The sequence below is a fragment of the Equus caballus genome, chromosome 7, assembly GCF_041296265.1.
Source record: "Equus caballus isolate H_3958 breed thoroughbred chromosome 7, TB-T2T, whole genome shotgun sequence".
Taxonomy (NCBI): Eukaryota; Metazoa; Chordata; class Mammalia; order Perissodactyla; family Equidae; genus Equus; species Equus caballus.
In genome coordinates, this window is record NC_091690.1 from 95,405,712 (window position 1) to 95,429,812 (window position 24,101).

Genomic DNA, 24,101 nt, shown 5'->3' on the forward strand with positions numbered 1-24,101 from the left:
CAGCCAAGTGGATTATTGTGCAATTTAAAAGCATGTGAAAATGCTTTGTATAGTCTAAAACTACATAGGTAAAATAAAGGAATCCAGTATCCCTATCTGTCTCTTATAAAGCATAAACATTTGCCTCAGAACTACACTGAGAGTACCTGAAACTTATTTTCTTTATTACTTTCTCGTTTCAGTTATCTCCTTAGAATTAATTTCTAGGACTAAAATCATTCATAAGGAGAAACATCATTATACTCTTTCTGTATTGTTTTCCACAGTGATTGGACTAGTTTTCCAGGTTACAAGTAGAATGGAATTTTACCAGTTTCTCAGCTACCTCATCAGACCTGAGTTTAATGTTTATAAATGTTTCTCTGATTTTGTGATCATTAAGATCTCCAATGTTAATTTATATGCTTTTAATTCAACAATTTTTACAATTATTTTTAAACTATATGTATTTTCTCTTTTTTGAAATATTTGTCCAATTACTTTTCAATTTATTATTAATAAATATTGTTGAATAAAACAATTAATGTTATTTACATTAGCCTTATTAGTAACAATTTATTATATTTGATAATTAACATTTTATTAATTAATAATGAAGGACTTACATTGATAAAATAATTACTTAAAAATAAATAATTAAAATATTGAAATTTTGCCAGTCACATTTGATACTGTTTTCCTAGTCTATTTTCTTTTTAACTTATTTTATTACCTGTATAAATATTTATTTTTATAGTTATTTTTCGTACATGTATGTATTTTTCCTTCGTGATTTTTGTTTTCTGTTTCAAAGTTGAATATAGTATTTCTTCACAGAACTGGTATATATCCTCTTTTCCTTTTACCTCTGTTATTTTTTTCTGTAGGTTGTGTTTTATCAATATTTACCTTTTTTAAAATCATCTGGAGTTTATTTTGAAATGTGGTGGAAAAAGTATGGTTCTGACTTAATTGACCTCTCACCATTCTAACCCTCTGTAACTCACTCTTTCCTCCTTCTCTTTCTCCTAATCTGACTCCCTGCGTCCTTCCTTCTTTCCCTCCTTCTCCCTATCCTTTCTTCCGTCTTGTCTCCTCTTCCTCCTCTTGCTCCATAAATATAAGCCATTATCTTGAATCATTTCTCAACTCTTCTCCCTATATTATATTCCTGAAGGGCTTATCTCCTCACATTTCAGTGTTCACCTCTTTTCAATTTATTTTTTTTAAATAATAAGTGGAATTACGAGTACAAGGCATGGTGCTAAATGTTTCAGTGTAATCTAACAACTCAATACGTGTTCATGTCTGTGCTTTCACGCGTGAAACAACTGTGACTCCAGAATCTAAATTATCCAACACCACAAGGCTAGCAGATATTGAAGCCTAGGTTCCCAGCCCTTGTTTAACTCTAAGACCTTATCTTAACTTTGATGCTGTATTGCCTCAGCCACCTAGTCTCCCCATTAGCCATCAAACACTGGTCATTCTCTCTGTCCCTCTCTCTCTCTTCCTCCCTCTCTCTCTTTCTCTTTCTCTCTGCAGTATCTTTTAAATCCATCCTTTCCCTCTCATTCCTACTGCTCAGGCCATGTCTAAGTCTCTTTCCATATCATTCCTTACTTCACAAATCCCACTAACGTTCACTCTATATTTGACCAATTCATAGACCAATCTCTATCCACCACCATCCTTCATGTATATAGAATAGAGAATATTCTAATATTCTTGGTATGATATTTGACTGTTATTGATAACCAGATTTTCCAGTGGCTCATCATTCATTTCCTTTAGTAATATATTGTGGACTAGAAGATTTTTGATTTTGTTAAAACTAACCTCTACTCTTAGTTCCTACTGCAAATTGTACCCATCCGTACCAATCACTCACTAATAATATGTAATTAGCTTGATGAATCCTGTATTTCTGAGAATGCACTTTTATTCTTTTTTCTTTCCTACCTCCTTCCTTCATTCCTTCTTTCTTTCTTTCTTTTTGGTCTTACTAAGGATCATTGTTTCAGGTCTTCTACTGGGGGTCCTAATCTGACTTTGCAAGTGGTGGCATGAGAAGTGGACAATAGGAAGCTCTAGTTTGTTGGCTCCCTATTCAATCAAAGTCTAGATGGTTTTGTAGTTAATTGAGGTCAAAGTTTAGCCATTCCTGGTAGTCTATTTTTGCCATGAGTCTCCTCTTCTAATTTTTCTTTCAATCCAGGGAAGCTTCTAAATGGAAAGATGGATACATATACCCAGGCAGACATGTTTTTTCCTGCCTCTCAATTATTTATCTACTTTTGTGATAATTAGCCTATTGCCTTGGCATGGACTTTTTAAGAATCAGGGCTTTTTAGTTAGGAAAATTAGAATACTTAAAACATGATCAAGCCAATGGAAGTGCTAAGAAAAAGTGATATTGAGCTGGGCTCTGACCAGGTCTTCATTATAAGCATTACAAACTAGTGAGGCCTGAGGGAGTCCTAAGGCTTCATCACTTGCAGCTTCTGTCTCCTCTCCATGTGATAGGTTTTACATTTTCTCACCTGTTACTGCACACAATGTGATGTGCTGCGAGAAAAACATTCATGATGTGTAAGATATTGTGAAACTGAAAAGAAAAAAAAATGTAGTTTGTAATATAACTGAGTTTATTGCAAAGAATTGGAAGTTTCTCTTCGATGGTTTTCATCAAAGAGGTGAAACTAGACATTGGAGGCAACACAGTGAAAAGGTAGGTTTCAAGAGAGATTCGTTGGCCACTTAGAGGTACAGGACCATCTACATTTATTGTGGGACTGACAAAAATTCAGAGTCAAGCCTCCATCCCACAGTTCTAAATCAAAATTTTTGGAGGTAGGTACCAGGAATATTCTTTTAAATTGTCTTTCTCCCCTTTCCCAACTCACATGCACACTATACACAGACTCATAGGCAATTGTTACACATACCACAGTTTAAGAACGAATGACAGAGGCGAAAAAGTAGAGGCTGAAGGAATGAATTTTGGAAATACTTACATTTATAGGAGAGGAACATGAAGAGGAGACAGGGAAAATACAAAATCAAACAAAAACAAAATTAAGATACATAAACAGTAGTCAGAAAAATTAGTGTAATTTAATCCAGAGGAGAAAAATTTGACCTAGAGAAAGCACATACTGCGTTGCTGTATTATGCTATTTAGTCAGTGTTCTTCAGAGAAAAGAAACAATAGGAGATCCATATACATCTCCTATTGTTTAATATTAAGATCCTTTATTCACTTCTCATGTTTGATTTCTTTGTGTTTTCTTCAGTTCTACATTACAGTTGTGTCTACTAGGAGCTGGATAATCATTCCCTTAAATGAAATTTGAAATTGCTAGGCATATCAATTAGGATATGCTGGTTATTTGTGGCAGTTGACTGCTTCTAGTCCATCTTGTTATATTAAAAAGTCACTCAAGGGCTGGCCCGGTGTGAACTGGTTAAGTTCTCATGCTCCACTTAGTGGTCTAGGGTTCGTGGGTTCCAATCCTGGGCACGTACCTACAAACCGCTCATCAAGCCATGCTGTGGCAGTGTCCCACATACAAAGTAGAGGAAGATTGGCACAGATGTTAGCTCAGGGTGATCTTCCTCACACATACACACAAAAAGTCACTCACCTAAAATACCCACTACCTTTCTTTTGTAAAGAGGTAATCTACCTGGCTTTCCTCACAGTTGCCACCCATGCAGTGCAAAGGTATTGGTATACTTTGGCTCTTGCAATTATGGAGGCTGAGAAGTCCCATGATATGCCATCTACAGACTGGAGACCCAGGAAGGTGATGTAGTTCTAAGGGCTAAGAGTGAGAGAGGAGAGCTGATGGTGTACATTCCAGTCCTAGTCTGATAGCCTAAGAACCAAGAGTACAGAATGTAGGAGAAGATTGATATTTTCCCTAAGCAGTCAGGCAGAGAGCCAACAAGTCCCCCCTTCCTCCATCTTTTTGTTCTATTCAGGCCCTCAGTGGGTTGGATAATGCCCACCCACATTTGGGAGGGCCATATGCTTTTCTTAATCTACTGCTTCAAATGCTAATTTCTTTTGGAAACACCCTCACAGACACACCCGTATAATATTTAATCAGCTATCTCAGCAACCTGTGATCCAGTCAAGTTGACACATAAAATTAACTATCACAATTGCTAAAAGAATTTACCAAAAAAAGACGTTGAAAAGAAGATAATATATTTAAAAATTAGGAAATCATTGGAGATGTCTAGGAGGAGACTCTGCTCTTATTTGGGATAGAAGTCAGGATAGAGCTATGGAGAATAGATGTGAGTGGCCAGATGTCTGGAAATTGAGGACTGGAGCAAGAAGTTTAAAAATTTGAAGTGGAGAAATAATAATAGACAGAGATTCTAGCTCTGCTGTTAATATGCAGAAAGGTCCTTGGCAAGGTTTGGACTAAAGGATTTCGAATGTACCTTATAATTTTAAAAACCTATGGGTAATGGAACAACTAGGTCTATGTGTCCTTTTAAGATTTTCGAGACATCTTTGTTCCTACCTCTCTCTCGTGCTGATCACAGTCTGCCCCTATGGCTCAGTGAATGCAGGTTGTGTCATTTCTTTGGTGCTTCCTTCTCAAAAGACACGTAAACTCAACAGCACTGCAGCATGCCCCTTTTTCCACAAGGAAGAGAAAGAAAGAGGGAAAGAAAAGAAAGAAATCAATATTTGCAGGCAGAGGAGAAAGGGCCAAGAAGTCAATGTAAAATGTTCATCTGGCATAATGCAATGAGCAGCTGCATGCTGCACCCCACAATGAAGGAGAACCCCTGACCTTATCGTTATTCCATCCTTTTAATGGTTCTAATGGATACATATTTGTTGAAATGTAATTTCTGTACAGTCGTGCATCATGTGTCACTCAACAACAGGGACATGTTATGAGAAATGCATCGTTAAACAATCTTGTCATTGTGTGAACGTGATATAGTGTACTTACATGAAACCTAGATGGTATAGCCTACTACACACCTAGGCTATATGATATTGATCTCAAGGGACTGTCTTTGTATATGCAGTCTGTCATTGACTGAAATGTTATGCAGCACACAACTGTAGTCATACTAATGGTTGACATTTTTGCTTTAATGATCAGAAGGTATTTAATATTAAAAGAACAAATATAAGACTAAAGTTTGTAAATATGCTAGCAAATATATCAATCTCAAGTTTTTTCTTTTGATATCACTCACTAATACAATTTAGGAATAGTTATTAGCATAAAAAGATCTTTTTAAAACCTCAAATGAATAAGTGGTTAATGTATATACTGCTAAATGTTTTTTTAATGCTTTGGTAGAAATGTAAGGGATTATTTTTACATTTAGACAAAACATTTTGACCTGGAAGTGTTAAAGTGAATTTACTTTCAGACTAATCTAACTATATCCATTTGATTTGTAAATGCATGTTAACATTTATTCAAGTGGCCTTTGTAAATAATGGAATGTTTTGACCAACTTGGTAAAGAAAGCTGATTTAACTTTTAGGATATCAAAAGTTAATTTTAATTGCCAAAATTTCACCATTTCATTGTAAAGGATCTTCCATGAGTCACTTGCTTTTATTTATTTTCCCAAATCACTTGCATTGTCCATCAATACCTATGTAAAATTCCAACGATATTTTCTAACTTGTGATAAAATATTTTCTACAGTGATTGTTAGATCCACTCACACATAGCTTGAAAAAACTTAGCTGTGTTGCTTCTTTGGATCGTAACAGAGACTAGAATCTAGGCCTTCTGACTCACAATTGCTTTTTTTTCCCATCATGTAATACCTGTAAAGAGCATTCTCTAGACATTTCACTATATATTATGTATCCTTACATACTATTTCCTAAAAGCTCTCTTTCTTTGAAATCTTTCTAGCTGATTCAGAATTATAAATATTTTATATATTACAAGTAGGTTTAGAAAGTCAGAAAATCTGCAAAACTTTTATGGAGTTAGAATGCCATCAGTGATGACTTTGGCCAAATAACAAAACTAGTCAAAACTCTAAATCTCTCCTCAAAAAGAGTATTAATTAATGTTTTCAGTAATAGGAGCTGGATTGAAAAAAATTTAAATTGATTTCTATAGATTTTTACAATTTTCCACCGTTGTCAATCTTATAGATAGTAATCAATAAATAAACATACAACAAATATTATTTCTCCAGAAGCCCTTTTCCCAGTCTACCGAGGCTCCTGGAAGCAACATCATATTGTAGGAAAATTCCTGTGGATTTTCAGACTAGATCTGCAGACTTGGATAAACTCTACGTTTGAATTTAGTGTTCTGCCAGGGTGTATGTGTAGATATGTGTGTGATCCTCATTACAAACTTGTGTGGAAAAAATGTTGTTGCCGTCTCTTTGTGGATGAGAAACCTAAGGCTGTGGGCTCTGTTCATTCGTCCACAGTCCTACAGTGGCAGCACTGGGTGCATCTTTGGGCTGCTTATATGTGATGCCTTTAAAATCCTCGGAGAATTCTTTCCCCAGCCTCACATTCCCTTAGCCCTTGGCTGTGTCTGTCACTGCCCTTGTTTTACTCCATTGCCATTACTTGAAACTGTCCATTTCTTCCCTTAGACTGTGTATTCCTCAAGTGCAAGAACCAAGTCCTATGCTGTGAGTGTCCTGCTACACCTGATGTAGTATCCTCAACTGTGGAGCAGGTGTCAGCACGTGGTTATGAAGGGAATGTCTCGTCCTTTCATTATTCTTTGTGGTCTCTGGATGGTGTGGAGTCAAATTTATTTCCATAATAATATAAATAACATGATAATATACTATCTCTGTGTATTGTTTTTACTATGGACCATGCGCTTGACTAAGCACTTGAAATGGCTTATCGTATTTTTCTCTCACGATGACCCATACTATAGGCGCTATTTTAGTGTGTGTGTTTGTTTGGTTGGTTGGCTTTTCTCCCTCCTCTGGGGCTGGCAGAATCCTGCTGCAGAGCCTCAAGCTTCTTATTCTCCTCAGTTCCTAGGGCATTTAGGTGCAGCTATTGCCATTCTGATGTAGATGCTGGAACTTGTATTATGCTGCCTCAAGCTCATCACAAGAACTGAGGAAATTTCCAATAAGTGGACATTTCAGATTGTTCAACCCAATCAACTAAGCCAGAGAAAATATTGAAGACCAAAGACAGAGTGATGGGGCATCTGTCAGACAGACGTGAGTCTCAATCCTGAATATCAATATCTGCAACCTTAGAAAAGATATGTACTTACTCTGAGCCTCAATTTCCTCAGTGGTAAAAATTATAAGTATTTTTTTGAAGAGATGTCATGTATAAGATCTAGCATCACAGTATAGGCTTTAGAAGTTTGCATCTAGTATCATAAGATATTTTTTTAGCATGCTTCCTTTTTGTACAAAAATGTGTATGGAATTAAAAAGAAATCAAAACTCTGAAATAGCAGAGGATCCCAAGATTACTCTAAGAAAGTTATTTGTTTCATAAAAATGGAGCTGAAGTTCTCTGATAGAGAAAGAAAACCTCTTGGTAAGAATGCCACTGTTTTGTGTATCTTTTGAGAAGATATGCAGGCACAGCTGTAAGATGTTAAGATGTTTTCCTTGTCCAATCCCTTATGGATTGTGACCCCTTCAGCCTGTCTCTTACATTCTCTAGTCCTTGGTTTGTTTCAGCTCTAAAATGGTGAAGAAAAGCTGTTCTCTTCCAATTTTTCTCAATAGTTAAAAGGATGGGTGAAAACAGCCCTTGAAAATAAAAGGTGCTGTACAACAGAATTCTATTACATAAGAAGTGTGTGATTAAAATCTGCAGAGCTCAACAGATATTTAGGAAAAGAGCACTCTGAAAATATGCTGGCACAATGCCAAATGGCAGCTCCGATTTACAATCCATTAGGAGAGAATGTACCCAGAACACACTCCATTTAAGGTGCTGGGCACACTAAATTTAGGGGAAGCCAAATGGCAAAAGTAATTTTTAAAGCAGTCTTGAGAAAATTTTTGCAGGAAATAAAGAACTCTTAGCCAGCATATAATCAAGAGGAATGAGCTCTGTGAATTTTCGAAAGACCCCCATGAGTATACTGTTACCTTAGGAGAAGAATGGAGGGAAAAGCTTGAAAGGAGTAAAAAGTTAGATTTCATGTGTAGAGGCAATGTTTTATGACTTAAAAAGCATGACCCAAAGCAAATTTAACCAAATATTAATGTTTGTCAAATTGTGAAGTTTTACCACATGGATGTTCACTGTATTATGCTCCGTTGCTTTTGTATATCTGAGATATTTGATAGTTTTAAATTGATTTTCAAACAGGATCATATGGTGTCCTGCAGCACGGATGATTATTTTATTATTAGGACTGACTAGAGTGAAAGTAACTCTGTCAGGCATGAATGACTGAAACATCAGCAATGTTTTCACTGTCTGATAGAGCGAGGGCTTCCTCAAGAGCCAGGCAGGAATGGCCCTGCAGTACTCCAGAGATGCTATTCATATAGACTATCACGGGACTTGTGACCCCTGGTGTTGGTCCACTCATCAGCCCTTGGGAGGAAGACTGAGAAAGAGGAACACAAATTACTGAAGTGCCATTTAAAATTGAAGTGAACGAAGCAGGCAGGACTGGTTTCATGAATGTGGTGGCTTTTGAACTCTGTCTAGAGAGATGACTAGAATTTGGGTAAGTGGTGGCATAAGGGAGGGAGGCAGGCCATTTCTGGAAGGTGGAATAGTGAGGGTGAAGTCATAGAGTTGAGAATACAGTGTATTTGTACATTCCTCCAGCTCAGAATTTGTCCAATACACTTTGTTACCTGGAAAAACTCAAATTCTGAGGAGATAAAATTGTGACCCGATTTACTTTTTGCTCTCCTCCAGAGTCCAATTTTACCTTTTTCCATCCATGAGTCTCTTCCTGTGTTTCAGTGAGCCCTTTTGCGCTAAAGTCTTAAGAACTGTAGGTTTTACTTCTCTCGGGAGCATTTTCCTTCCAGCACAGACCCGCGTAGAGGCATGGTGCTCTAAGGGAAGAGAGCACCCTCACCAGAGTGGCCTTTCTCAAATCAAGCTCCCCTCCTTTTGAGAGGCTTCAGTTACCTCCCATCAAATACACAAGACCTATCACATACAAAGTCCACAGCACGGCTTTCAGACACTTAAGGATCTGCACCGTTTCATTCAGTTTTCTCCTACTCTCCGCACTGCAGCCACTTTCATTTCAACACCTTTGCTTTCTTCCATCTCCCTTAGAGGCCCATACTGGTGGTGGGGCCTGGAGGCCAGACCTCATATGCGAATGGCGCTCAATTACAGGCTTCAACACTTACCAGCAGTTTAATTTGGCTAAGTTATTTCCTCAGGGACCTTTGGTTCTTCCTGTGCAAGTGAGATAAAAATATTTAGTGTTCAAGGTGGTTGTTATATTTAAATAAAATAAGTGTAAAGTGCTTAGCTTTTCTAGAGATGGCAAACTCTCAACATGGTCAGTTCCTTTTTTTCTCACTCATCTTTGAATGCAGCCCTTTGCTTTTGTTAATTTTTGAATGGACTGAGCCCTTCCATTCCCCCTTCCCCCCACTGCCCAACGACACCATTTTGATGGGTTTAACCTGACCCATTTTATCCTGTCCTTACCACCCTGGAAAGTAAGGTTTTCATCCCCCTCTCTCTTTTGTGTTTCTCTTCTTCACTGTATCAACTGCCTTCTTCGAATCTGAGATATATTATGTCAGCTTCTGGATCTAAATTGTTCACATTCTGCAGTGTGCAAAGGCTAACCTCATGATAAAACACACAGTATTTAGAAGGTTTAAAAAATGCAAACAATTCTGCTAACCACAAGTAGAATAAGTTGATTGCCACAGTGTCACCATTGTGGTGAGGCCTATGCACCTCCAAGTAGTGATTCTGCAAAACAGACCTTGTTCTGCCTCTGTGCTCCTAATCTGGGCATGAACCCACACATTGAGGACACTGTAATATGTGAGGTCATCAGGAGAAGTGGTTTATGTTACTGCTGATTATGAGCTTAGGGTGGATTGCTGGAGCATTTTCAGAATCAACTCCTAATGCTGAGGAAGCACTTGCTGATCCTGTGAGCCAACGCGGACATAAGGCAGGTCCCGTGTGTACAGGGCATGAAAAAACCATAGCATGTGAAAGGAAGAGATCATCCTGAACAACTCCCAAATTTTATTTATTTTTTATTTATTTTTATTTATGATTTTGTTTATTGAAAATATAATGTAAAGCAATATTGAAAATCATTTTGAAATAAAAAATCACTTGTAACAAATTTTACCACATTTGTTTTGCTTATCATAAACCTGTGCATCTGTCATTTGGAATGCTGCTTTATATTCTGTAATTTTTCTTTAATATTTTCCTTTTATTTTTATATTTGCTTTCTGTCAGAGAATTTACTAGGTGCTGAAGATACAGTGATGAACATAGCATTCATGAGAAATACAAATTACACACACGTATATAGGTATGTATATGTATATATTAAATAATTAAAGAAAATGAGGTTTCTGTGAGGAAGAAGTGGGGAAGAATGCTTCAAGAGGTAATTAATAGTATCTCCCAAAGCCTCTGTCTTTGCAATAACACTTATACTTCACAACACAGAAGGAGAGAGAATACTAAGTTGCTTCCATGAACTGCTTTCATCCAAAAGTCAAGTATCCCTGGATAGTGTTGCTGTTCTCTTCAGAAAGTTCCTATGGCTAAAAATTAAGTCACCCGTCTTTAGATACCCATTATATGATGGTACAGAATGAACAGAAGATCTGCAAAAAAAGCCCCTGCCCAAAAGGGGACTGCAGAATCAAAACACAGTGGTGGCTGGGACTTGGCATATAGCTTCTTCCTGCGAACAGGACAAGTGCAGACTCTGGGTCCTGGAAGTGGAGTGAGTTCCGGGATCGGTCAATCATAGGGCAGTTCCTGATTCTGTTCTCTAAAATAATTTCCTTTGTTTATTGTCCTCCATTGTCCTGGTCCTACCTTCTGAAAGAATCTCCCTTGACCTTCTCCTTCATGGCCTTATCTGAGATGGGCAATTAGGAGAAGGCCTTTCTAAGGACAGCACATGGTTAGTAATCCACTTCTTGGTGTCTAAATTCAGGGATACAAGGATGACCTTAATAGCTGAACAATTAGAGGTTTTTGCGAAACAGTTTTAGGTTTCTGTAGCATTAGAGCCTCATTCTGATTTAGCATGCCACTGGTCAGTTGTTTCTTACCCATCCCATGCACTAATAGCAACAGCCAGATATTTTATGATTTTATATAACATGAGATTTTCTCCTCTTAGCCAAATTTCTCTATATTTTTCCAACTTTCTTGTTAAATTTTCTACTTCTCTGGCTCTTCTCCAAACTTCAGTGTGAAAAGGAAAATTAAGTTTTCCAACCCTCTAAGACTCCAAAGCATCCATTTTTACTGTATGCCACAAAAGGTTTCCTTAGAAAAGCTATATTGTACTCCCTCCCTGCATTTGTTTTTTGATGAGCCAACTTTAACTAAATTTTGTCTGTTCTTGGAGGACCTTACTAAAAAAAAGCAGGAATCAGTTTTCATATGGAAGCGTTCTGATTCCTTTTTTTATTATTCCCCCTAATATTACACACTTGAGGAACAGGTGAAAATTAGGTAACTATTTTATAAGCTCCTAACAAGGGCCGTCATCTCCCAGACCTGAAATAGTTGGGTCATCAGAGCCCTGTGCTCCACCTTGGAGTTCAGCACACTTTTTCTATAAAGGTTTGCAGACCATATGGTCTCTATTACAACCACTCAATCCTGACATTATAGCATGAAAGAGCTGTAGTCAATATGTAAACAAATAGATGTGGTTGTATAGCAATAAACTTTATTTACAAAAATAAATGGCAAGTCAGATTTGACCTGCAGACCATAGTTTCTGACCTCTACTCTTAACTCCTTCGCTCATCCAATTCCACATTTTAGAGTCTGTTACTTTCAAACCCCTGCTGTTCCTAAATATATTCTGATTTGACAATAGCAGGAAACCTAATTCAAAACATTTTAAACAATGAGGAACATTTATATTCTCATATAACCAGCAATTCCAAATTAGGGCCCCTTTCAGAATTGTTTAATGCACCAATATACTAGCTCAGTGTTATCAGCAAGGGCCCAGGTTATAAACAGCTGTCTACCTTACCATCTTGAGAGATTAAGACTCATCTTCAGGCTAGTGCCTCTCATAATCACAAGATAGCTGCAGGAAGCCTTGCAGTTATATGCAGACACAGCATCCCACGGTAAAAAGAGTCTTTTCCTTATATCTCCTTTACAGGGTGAGAAAACTTTCCCATATGCCTCCATTTACATACTTGCCCTCACTTTTTATTGACATAAACTGGGCCACATGCTCACTTGCAAGCAAATCACAATTACAGGAAATAGCATTACCACCATTGGCTTGGACTTCTCAGGATTTATTCCTGACTGAGGATAGAGTAACCTCTTTTAAATGGAGGATGCCTGAACAAAATCTAGGTCCTGATTACAATGATGTGGGAAATAGATTTTGGGGTAAAAAACCAATAATGTGAAAAACACACTTATAGTGCTTTGTGAATTATTTCCTTTGGAAAATATTTCAAAAGAGGAATTAATTCATCAAATATTAGGCATATATATGTATACCTAATACATATATATTTTTTTTCTGAGGAAGCTTTGCCCTGAGCTAATATCTGCTGCCAATCTTTCTTGTTTTGTATGTGAGCTACTGACACAGCATGGCCACTGACAGATGAGTAGTATAGGTCTGCACCCAGGAACCAAACCTGGCCCACCAAAGCAGAGCGCACCACACTTAACCACTAGGCCACCAGTGTTGGCCGAAATATTAGGCACATTCTTATCACTCATGCTTACATTTTTCTTTCCCAAAAGGTTGAAAGAATGAACTTGGAGAGTAAGAATAGATTAATTATACAATGATCCTTCCAATGTTTCTACTCAATTGTTCAAATTTTTTGGTTTATAATATTTTATTATGGAAAATCCCAAATGTATGCAAAGTAGAGGAACTCATATAATGAATACATATGTACATATACTCAGCTTCAATGTCATCAACTGGCCAAATGTGTTTTATCTATTCCCCTATTCACCCCCACTATCCACTGGATCGATTTTCATCGTTTTATTTAATATTTCAGTGTATATCTCCAAAATTTAAGGAAGTTTTAGAAACCAAAACCGAAATATCAGTTTCATACTTTAAAAAATCATCATCCTTAATATCATGATACTACTCTCCAGCCCTTGCTTGTATTTCACAGATTGTCTCATAGATTGATTCATGTAGTTGTTCCCATCAGAACCTAAGAAGGTCCATTCATGACGATTGTCTGATATGTTTCTCCAATCTCCCTTAACGCCTGGGTCGTCTCACTCTCACTGTGTCTCTTGCAGTTTATTTGATGGACACTTAAATGTTTGTCTTGCAGATTTACCCACCTTCTAGATTTTGCTGGTTACATTCCCTTGGTGATGTTCAACATGTCCCTTGGTCCCCGGTGTTTCCTATAACCCGAAAGATTTAGAAATGTGATCAGATTCAGATTCAACTTTTGTCAAGAGTATCTCATAGTTGGTGTTGTATAGTTCTATCAAGAGGCACATAGTGCCTTATTTTATTTCTTTTTGCAATAATAGCAGTCATTGGTGATCATTGGCTAGATTTATTATGTCGCTAGGACAATATTTCCTTCTAAAGATATATAAACTAAGGCTCAGTTACGTTCAATTACTTGTACATAGTCAAAGAGGAAGTGTGGCAAAATTCGTCAGCAAATCCTTTTGATTCTAACTTTAAAATATAGCTTGAATAGGACCTTTTTACATCTCCTCCCTCATTACCACATTAGCACAATGTCTGTTTTCTGCTGCCTGGACTACTTCCTAGCATCTTAATTATTCACCCAGTTTCAAGCCTTACTTCCTCCAGCCTATTTTCCACATAGTAGCAGAGCAAGCTTTCACAACAGCCGTTAAACCAAGTCACTGTTCTTAACCTCCTAATGACTTCCCATCTCACTTAGAATAAAAGGCAAACTTGTTATCAACGTTTATAGGCTTCTACATTATATGGCTCCTGGCTTTGTCTCTTACCTCATTTTGGGCCACTCTCCTCCTGGTCACTGTTCTGTAGCCACAGAGGCCTCTGCTCTTCCTCGAATATTTCAAGCACTTTCTGACTGCACTGGTTTTGCAGTCGGGCTGTGATGCTCTTTTCCCAGATGTTTGCATTGTTCATTCCCTACTTGCTTCAGATTTTTGCTCATCCTTAACCTCCTCAAAATGACCTTTTGTGATCTCCCCATTTAAAATTGTACTGCTGTTTCCAGACCCTGATTTTTATTTCTTTTCTGCATATTTATAAATACCTGACATTGGATGCTTTTATCAACAGTCTTTTCCACTTGTATGTGAAGTTCATAAAGGATGGTTGTGTCTGTGTTGCTCATCCTCTTAATATGATAGGACTAGAACAGTGTCTGTCACATAGTAGGTGCCCAGTAATGTAAATGTTTGAATAAAAGGATGAATGAACCATTCAGAACAAGAAACTACATTGAATAACTCCCAGGCTTCATCAGACCTTGTCCAGGTGACACTATGTGATGAGTTTGAGCTTTTATTTTGTTAGACTCTACATGCAAGAATTCCAGGCTTACACACCTTAAGAGACCAGTTTAATGCTGTATTGCCTAATCACTTTGGGAAACTGCTTCCTAAGTCAAATTTATTCCATATTTGATTTGCAGAATAATTGCTGGCCTTACTAACTAAATCTTTCTCTATATTTGATTCTATTTAAAGAAGAAAAAATAATTAATGAGCAAGTATGTTGCAAAGATTAGAATTAAAGCGTGCAAAATTCCTAAAATATTGCTGATGCTTGATAAAATCTGGCAGGGCTAGTGGCAGTATTTGTAAGAGCGGTAGAAGTAGTTGTTATTGTTACTCAACTGAAAATTTGTTTGGGTTTGTTTCTCCTTAAAACGTTTACAATTGAGCAAGGAATTGGAAGGAGGATAATTTTATGTAAACTAATAATTATAATATGTCCATTATCAATACTGTGATGAAAACTACATGGGAAAATATAATGGTGATTTTGCAGAAAATGCCTCATAAAAGGTGACATACTTCTGGAAAACCATAAAATTCCATGTGTTGCACAGTGAAATAAAGTTTTAAAATGGCATTACTAATGCTTGGTAAGTTTGCTAATAGCCAGTGGCCAATTTCAATAATAAGTAATCGTGTGTGTTCTGAAGTCACATTATATACCAGTGCCTAATGCATTAGTGTTTGCTTCACAGCAGTCATTCAAAAACATTTTTTTCTCCTCCTCACAGACATACTATAGTTTTAAACTCTTTTTCACGAGAAATAATAATAAATTTACAAAGTAAAAAATAGATGATTTAATTGGATAAAATGCCGTTTGTTTTATATGGTATCACTACTATCAACAAATTGCTGATGCTTGAAATAATCCACTTCTGGAATTCTTCTCTATCACACTTGGATGATGTCATAATATGGCCTGAATCTTTTCTGAGCTTGTCACAAATTCCATTCTTGGAGTTGTTTTCTTGGTTCTATCAAGGAAAACAGGAAGGAGGTATGTCTTTTTATTGATAAAGAAATTACAGAAGTATGTGTGTTTTTGTCTTTAGCTTTTTACTTTTTAGATGTTGTTACTTTTGTTGACAAAAGCGAGTAATAGCACGTCATTGAAAACCATTGAGAAGACACTGAACCTCAAGATATTAGTGGGGAGGGGCTGACCCCATGGCCGAGTGGTTGAGTTCGCGCGCTCCGCTGCAGGCGGCCCGGTGTTTCGTTGGTTCGAATCCTGGGTGTGGACATGGCACTGCTCATCAAGCCACGCTGAGGCAGCGTCCCACATGCCACAACTAGAAGGACCCACAACGAAGAATATACAACTATGTACCAGGGGGCTTTGGGGAGAAAAAGGAAAAAAATAAAATCTTTAAAAAGAAAAGATATTAATGGTGAAGTCTGCAGATATTCTTTATAGGCTAGCCTGTTAGTTGATGAAAATAGTACGTGCATGACTGCTCTCTATAAATGACATTCATTTGAGCAAATGATCAAGAGCAAATGATTGTGACTCAGAAGTTTTGAGACAAGGCCTAGCATTGGTAGAAACTGTTTGTGCAACCTTGAGCAAGTCATTTACCTTCTCTGATTATCAGTTTCTCTATTGATTAAATACTCAGGTTACATTATTTCATCAGTTTTAAAATTTAGGGGACCTTAGTGTATGTATTAAAAATTTGGACTCTTGGACTCCTCCCTGAGAGATGTAGCAGTCCTGGAGAAGTGCCGAGGCATCTGCGTTAGAATACACAGTGCAGTCACCATGGACCTCACACTGAAATTTCATCCGCTGTCTCTAAGGTATCCTTGAACTCTACAGTCTCTAATTTTTTTTCATTTTCTTCTGAGCATTGTATTTGGAAGTGGCATTTTTGTATTCTAAGCCCCGATGGCACACTCACTAAGTGGGATCAAACAGAATCCTCCTAGCCACCATGTTTCATCACTCAGAGCCTTTGCTGATAGGCCACTGAATGTGACTTTTAGTATCAGAGAGAATTCCTGTAAGAATTCTGTTTTATCTTTTGATAGAATATTTCTCAGTAAATGACAAAGTTCTTGGAAAACTTGGTTTGGCATACTTAGCCCTGCATTAGACAGGAAAAGAAAGATTGGGCATCCATATGGACCTCCTGATCACACTGGCAAAATAAGACTGAACATAAGACCTATCGTTAACTTTGGGTGGTAATTTTTGCAGGAGATAAAATGTTAAGCCAGCCTAGTGTAAAAAGGTCCCAGAAACTATGGCAGTGTGTGTCTGTGTATGAAGGGCCAGGAGGTACTGAAGGGGTACTAATGATGTCTGACATGATCTATAATGACAATTTCCTGAGTTGTTCCAGTAATAAAAAATATACTTACTATTTTCCTTCAAGTTTATGATCTACTATGATGATGATAATTTATGTTTTACAGAAATCAAGACTTCTTTTAATTTTCTTATGTGCTGGGAAATAGAAGATAACTCATTTCTTTTTATCAGCCTGATTAATTTCCATAGAATCATATATATATATATATATATGAATTAGAAAACATTTATGTCATAGAGCCCAAAGCCCAACATTGTGCATTGATCAGGAAATTGTAGAAATAAACATATTTACAATTGAGTGTTACAATTATTTCCCTGAGTATATGCTGAAGTTATCTACCTCTGTGCCTTGTTAATTTGTTCTATGATTTTGTATGCTCAGCTCTGCCCTCTGAAAATCGTATGCATTCTTCAAGACCCAACTCCAATGACACTTTTCTTCCTTCTACTACTGTTGCTATACCCACTTGGAATTAATGTCTGGTATCTCTCTGCTTCTAGGCTATTAGAACATATTCCAGTGCTGACAGAATGTTCCTTTATGTTTAGTATTAAATGAGTATTTTCAGTTAAACCTCATAGCCTGTAAATTCTTTCTAAATGTGTCTTGTGTCTGTCTGATTTCCTGTAACCTCACAGTTACAGCTGCAGTTTTAAACCACCACGTGTTGTCCCATGGGTAACTGAAGCAGCCCAGTCACAGCTGCCGTGACTTGACTTGTATCCTGCTCACATCCATTCTCCACACCGAGAAGACGCATTAGACCGGGTCTCTCTGCAGCTGAAAAGCTTGCAGTAACTCCCCATTTTCCTTAAAATACAGTCTAAACAGCTCCATAGGTCAAAGCAGGCCATTCAAGGGCTGATCCCTGCTCTCCTTGGTGGCCCCATCTCTGTCCCCTGCCCCCTTCTCCATCACTTTTTACTGTGTTTTCCAGTAATACCAAACTTTTCCCTCACCTCCAGATGTTTTTGCATGATGTTACTTCTCTCTGGAAAGCTTCACTCTTCCATTTTATTTGGCTAATTCCTACTTATTCTTCAAGTACAGCTTAGAAATCACCTCCTATGGGAGATCTTCCCTGCCCCGAGTCCCACACCAAGTTTGGGTAAGACTCCCTCTGCATGCTGCTTTGGCACTTCCCTGCCATCACATTTCTCCCACTCTCGTAAGCATAAGTACTTATACACTTAAGGGCTCCCTTCTACCTAAGTCGCATTCATCCCTTGGGCTGACACTATATGGCACACAGTTCAACAAACATGGAAGTACTGAAATGAAATGTGCTAGGTTCATATTTTTCTTGGAAAGTAAAGGAAAGGAGATGCTTTTGGGCTGGAGTCAGTTGATGAAGACTTGAAGAGTACATGAAATTGTTTATCCACCCCCAGTATACAACCCTTGGCCTTGATTCCCATATCTATCCTATGTACTTTAATGACTTGACATTGGAGGAGCAACAGTTACGTGAATCATGCCCTTACATTAAATCCACTATATATGTATGTTGTAATTCTAAGTACTGAGATCTATGTAATGAAAGAACATGACGTGTCTCATTTTTACCAGAGTAGAATCTCCCGTGAAAGCAATGAATATCATCTATTTTTCCCAGAGCAGTTTACTTCCATTTAATTGTCTTGTCTCTGTGCGTTGGCAGGGATATTAAATTATGTCTTAGTAGGATGGCAATTTAAGTGATGGGTTGTCCTCCTTTTGCTTCTAGCAAAGTGATGTCATAATTGGGATGGTGACATGATACCCTTAAAGACACAGCAGCCATATGACCGACTGTGAATGTGGTGGAGTAATTAAATGACTGTATCTCAGTGATAGTGATCAATACTGTAGTAATTTTCTACGTGGTTGGAAACCTCTTGATCCAGAGCTCTTTTTCTTGACCCAGCCGTGTTCAGTCTTTTCATGAATCCCAAGGACAAATTTTAAAGAAAAAATGCTTTTGACATTTATAAATGTAAGTAAAGCTTAAAGGAGTATTATTTGGTGTTCAAGTGTCCCTCAGTATTTGCTGAGTAAATACATATTCAGTATTTATTGAGTATGCTTATTGAGTGCCTTTGTGTGCCAGACCTTGTGGTGGCCTTACTGGTAGTTTCACAATGTAGCTGTGGATAATTCATATTTCCTGCCTTTGAGGGACTTACTGTATAGCAATTGTGCAGACAAGAATCAAATGATTATGGGGGGGATGGGCAAAAGGAGTAAAAGGGCACCTGTATAGGGTGACAGAAAGTAATTAGATTTTGGGTGGTGAACATGATGTAGTCTACACAGAAATTAAAATATAGTGATGTACATCTGAAGTTTATATAATAGTATAAACCAATGTTACCTCAATTAAAAAATGATTACCAGGAGAATTGTTTAATTACAATGAGAAGTGGGCATAAGCAGGAAAACCTCATTTAATTGAAATGAGATCAGAAAACATGTCCTATGTAGCTGGAGGTAATTTCCTTCTTTTGTGAAATCAAGAACTGGTGTTGAAGTGGGCAGATATAACAACGGAATTGAACACAGGTTAGTAGTTGATTCTGAGCTGAATCCCAAATCATTCTAATAGGAATTGAAGTGAGGTGATGTGATTTGACAACATCTCAAAAACCAGTTGTTGAAGCAAAATATTTAGTTTAGAGAAGAAAGTATTTAAAAAGGAACTGATAGTTGTCTGCAAATATTTGAAGAGCTGTCTTATGGAAGAAATACTGCATTTATTTTTTTGATTTTCTGAAGGGCAGAATAAGGACCAATGTTGGGAACCATAGGAAGACAGATTTGTGCTCTACAAAAAGAAGTTCTTAACAACTGGAACTGTCTGAATGTGAAACAGGCTGCTCTGGGGGAGCCAGTTTTAAAGCCAGGAATGACAATCTAAGAACTGCAGAGTCTAATGTTAGAAAGGTATCATTAGAAATTTGCATTGTTTGGAGGATGGGTGTCCCATGTACTCAGGATGCCGCTGGCTGTCAGAAGCAGTTTTGTCTTTTTGTTCTGGGACCTGAGATTCCTAGATCTCTGATGAAGGGTTTGTTTGGTTCTAGGATAAATCTATTGGCTTAAATTATAATAACTTTCTAGAGTAGAAGAAAGAGAAAATTTTCTTAACTTCGATGGAAGCAGAGGCATCCATTTGTAAGACTTTTCACATGGAAAACCAAGTCAGATGTATGAGGATTGAAATATTTCATTCTTTCATTTTGTCGTTTGCTCACTCTGCAAAATATGCCAAGTATGGTGTCCCGTAGTGTAGAAGATATAAAGATAAATTAGTTGTGGATCTTGACTGTGAGTAGCATATAATCTAAGAGAGAAGGCTGGTGTGAATGAATAGCTGTAGTCTGGATAAGGAGGCAATCATTGTAACAAAAATGTTATGATTAATTAGATTAGCTAGAGTAGAGAATTTGCCAGTGTGAGAAAAGTATTTATCATTTATAATGTTTCTAATAATAACCCTAAGTTAATACTTCTTTTGGAGATATGACAATAATAGTGTGAAGATTAGGTTTTATAGAAGTAGACCTTGTGAAAAGGAAGTTATTACAGATTTTTAAAAATAGGTTGATCACACTAATACAATTTTGCATTTCTCCACGTACTGTCTTTTAGTGATTCAAGTCAAAACACTCAGGAATATGTTCACAAACTTTATCCAGTATGATCTCCAGGTGACATGCTAGCCTGTTTGTATGCACTTAGTGAATACTCCTATACTCGTCTCACTTCTTTCTTAGCATCTCTGTTCATTTGCTCAATCCAAAAAACCTACACTTATTTTTGCCTTTCCCATATTCTTCATTATTTGTAACTTTGCACATTCTATGTTATAGGTACAATTAGATTTATGACTGTTTTGACATGTCTTTGCATTTGAAGATTGCATTTTGACTTGTCCTTCCTCCATCATAGATTCTAAGATTAAATATTATAACCTCACATCTTCTAAAGGAAACTTCAAGATAGGGCCAGTTAAGTAGGCACTTCCCAGTGTGTGTGGTTGATCCTGAAAATTGGATAAGTATTAATTGGAAAATTAATGACATAAAATCAGTCATTATGTCCATTAATTTTAGTATGATCTCCAACAATAAATATTTCCAAATTATATACTGATCATTTCTTAAATTAAGTAAATTATAATTTAAAAATTCAAAGTATTTATAGAGATATAAGAGAGCTATTATGAAAATCTCATAGGATTTGAAGAAATACAAATCTGGATTTGAATAATGGCTCAGCCATTTATGTGACCTCAAACAGTTTAATAGGGCCATTTGGGCCTTTATTATCAGCCACTTGTGAGATGAAGATAATGATACATTTTATGCGATGAGAAATATTGTATTAAATGATTTAGCACAGTGTCTGATATACAAAAAGCCCTTATTGAATGTAATCATTATTATAATAATATCGATTAAACAAAAATGGGGAAGTCAAATAAAGGATTTGATTGAAAAATAATACCTCATCACAATCATTAAAATGATATGAGTAATATCTGTGCATATACATTTTAAAAGGTAATATACTTAAAGAATTTCTTACAACTATAGTATAGTGTACTACAGTATAGTATATAGTTGTTTTAGGATTTTTAGTCTGAAGGTTTTTTTTTTTTTTTTTTTTGATGGGGAAGATTGGCCCTGAGCTAATATCTGTTGCCAATCTTCCTCTTTTTGTTTGAGGAACATTGTTGCTGAGCTAACATCTGGGCTAATCTTCCTCCGTTTTGCATGTTTTATGCCACCACAGCATGGCTTGATGAGTGGTGTTTAGGTCCTTGCCCAGGATCCAAACTGTCAATCCCTGGGCCACCAAAGCAGAGCACGTGAACTCAAACACTATGCTACCAGGCCAGCCCCCAGTCTGAAGGTGTATTTTCAGAAGCATGGCTGGACCTTCGTGTCCTGAAGTCTACATAATGCTTCAAGTTGTCCCATGAGTGTAAAGCACTGAGCCCACTACTGTGGAGGAGATAAGCAAGCATATGTGGTCCCTGACCTCAATTGGTTGAGTTCAATGGTAGAGATGTAGCTTGCTCACAAAAATTATAATGCAAATAAGAATCACCATTGTTAGTTAAGCAGATTAGGTACTCAAAAGAAAGAGACTTTTTGTGTGAGTGTATAGATGTTTGTGGATGCATTATGGGGTATATGAAACTATAGAGCAGGTAGTGACACAGAAGCACATTCCTCATATCCCCTTTACTCTGAATAAAATACCTGCTCCCATTTTGCTCCCTATTAACCTCTAAAGTCAGAAATGGAGTCACAAAAATCTCCATCTGTTGCAAGAAATGAATGTTGTAGGCAGTCACCATACTTTCAGAAGCCTGGGGTCTTCTTCCAATGGATTCACAAGACACAGAATGTTTCACTTGTGTCCCTTACAATGGGATGAGCGAGAGCACTCTTACTTCCTCTGGTGATCCTGTGGCAGCCATGAACTCTGTTTGCCCAGTAGAGCTGCCTTCACACTAAGTTGCACATGGTGCTCATAAAAGCATGAGAAGGAAATGAAGGGAACTGCCTGGTTCAGTCACAGATATTTGCACAGTCATCCTATCATCCCTGTATGCCTTTCTCATAGGTACTTCACTGAGAAAATTACTTCAGTCTTTTTTTTAGCTAGAGATAATTAGATAGTCTGTGTAGTGTATTTTTTCAATCCCTAAATAATAATATTTGAAGGGAAGCATGCTATGCATTTCTTGGAAAACTATTATCTTAACATGGCTTAAATGCATTTCCTTGGAATTCTCTAATTTTTCAATTTCAGTATAATTACTCTCTCTGTTTGTAGAGAAATCTTATTAATTTATCCTATATGTAGAAATATCATAAATTTCAGTCTATTTTAATATGCTGGAGAACCAGTTTAAGTTTTGTTTTAAATGCTTTTAATGTGAAACTAGCTTCTTACTTTAGGAGGGATGTTATAACTTAACCCCAAAACACTAATATCATAAACTATATTTATGTACTCCTTTTATCAATTTAACTGTTGAGTTTTCCTGTTCTTTCTTTCAAAAACAAAACAAAATGATTGGATTAGTGGAGAGAAGTTGCACAGAATGGCTCCTGCCCAAGTCTGTAAAAATATGTCAACTGAGTTTATAGCCTCCTTGTGTTTATTGGCAGCTTCACAGTGGCGCACTTAAAGGACTTGAAAAGAGGTTGAATAGAGACTATGAGGGTCACTAGAATAAAGTTTGAAATAAAAGTCTTGAGACTTCTCCTAGAAACAGAATGACTTTTTCTAAACAAAATTTAACTACTGAAACCATAGAATGTTACAATCTTGGAATTGAAATTGTCCAGAATTTGGAAGTTAATCCAAATCCAGTGTTGGTGTAATCCCTGTATTCGGGATGTTTTTCTTTTTAATAATATACAATACTCTCCCTCAGAATTGTCCATGACAATTATGATCTGACCAATTTATTTGTCTTGATTTTGGGGAAATTACTTGTAATTTAGAAGAGTGACTTCTTTTATCCTGAAACCACACTCCTAGCCTCAGCACACACACTTGTGGTCATGAAGTAGTTGTAGGTATCAAGGCACAACCAGACTGACCAAATGTTATTTGGTGTATGTGTTTGAGAGTGTATGTGAGTCACCTTAAGGCCTCTATATACTCAGATCTACCTAGAATCTCTTTAGAAGCTTCTGAATATTCCTAGAGCTGCCCTAAGGCCACCATACTGATTGGTATACGGAAAAATACCATGTGCTAGACCTGCCAGGAATTTCAGAAGACGATATTCCCTTTTGAAATGAGAGTCCCGTCTAAACCTCTTCATTCACATAATAGTGTGTACTCAGAAAGGTCTTGTCAAGCCTCATTGAAGATGCTACATTCAAAGTTTCAATGCTCTACCCTGAACTGGGTTTGTGACCTATACTGATTCCACTTCCATCTGTTTGCCCTCTTTTTGACTTGCAAAGGGCCTGTAATCCAGTCAGTAAATTAAAAAAAAAGAAAAAGTCACCACTGACAATGCATGTCTGAATCAGGAATTATGGCTACAATTTCTGATAAAGAGAGAAAACAGCTAGTCTGCTCTTGTCTTTTGA

General features: G+C 37.0%; 1 protein-coding gene and 1 long non-coding RNA gene across 9 annotated transcripts in view; one reads left to right on the forward strand and one right to left on the reverse strand.

Annotated features, from left to right (window-relative positions):
* ANO3 (anoctamin 3) overlaps positions 1-24,101 on the forward strand; it is a 451,605-nt gene that overhangs the window by 205,916 nt on the left and 221,588 nt on the right. Inside the window, exon 1 of one of the 8 annotated variants that reach the window (XM_070273461.1) lies at positions 18,744-18,970. The exons of 5 other annotated variants lie outside the window; for them this stretch is intronic. The gene's annotated coding sequence lies outside the window, so the exon portion shown is untranslated. Of the gene's footprint in view, positions 1-18,743; positions 18,971-24,101 lie in introns of those variants that run through there. 2 more of the 8 variants (XM_070273462.1, XR_011440741.1) reach the window with 2 other exon arrangements.
* LOC111774385 (uncharacterized) overlaps positions 1-24,101 on the reverse strand; it is a 135,140-nt gene that overhangs the window by 38,166 nt on the left and 72,873 nt on the right. Inside the window, exons 4-6 of the long non-coding RNA XR_002809396.2 lie at positions 13,499-13,564; positions 9,325-9,373; positions 4,521-4,636 (exon numbers count right to left, since the gene is read on the reverse strand). This is a non-coding gene — a long non-coding RNA (uncharacterized lncRNA). The remainder of the gene's footprint in view (positions 1-4,520; positions 4,637-9,324; positions 9,374-13,498; positions 13,565-24,101) is intronic.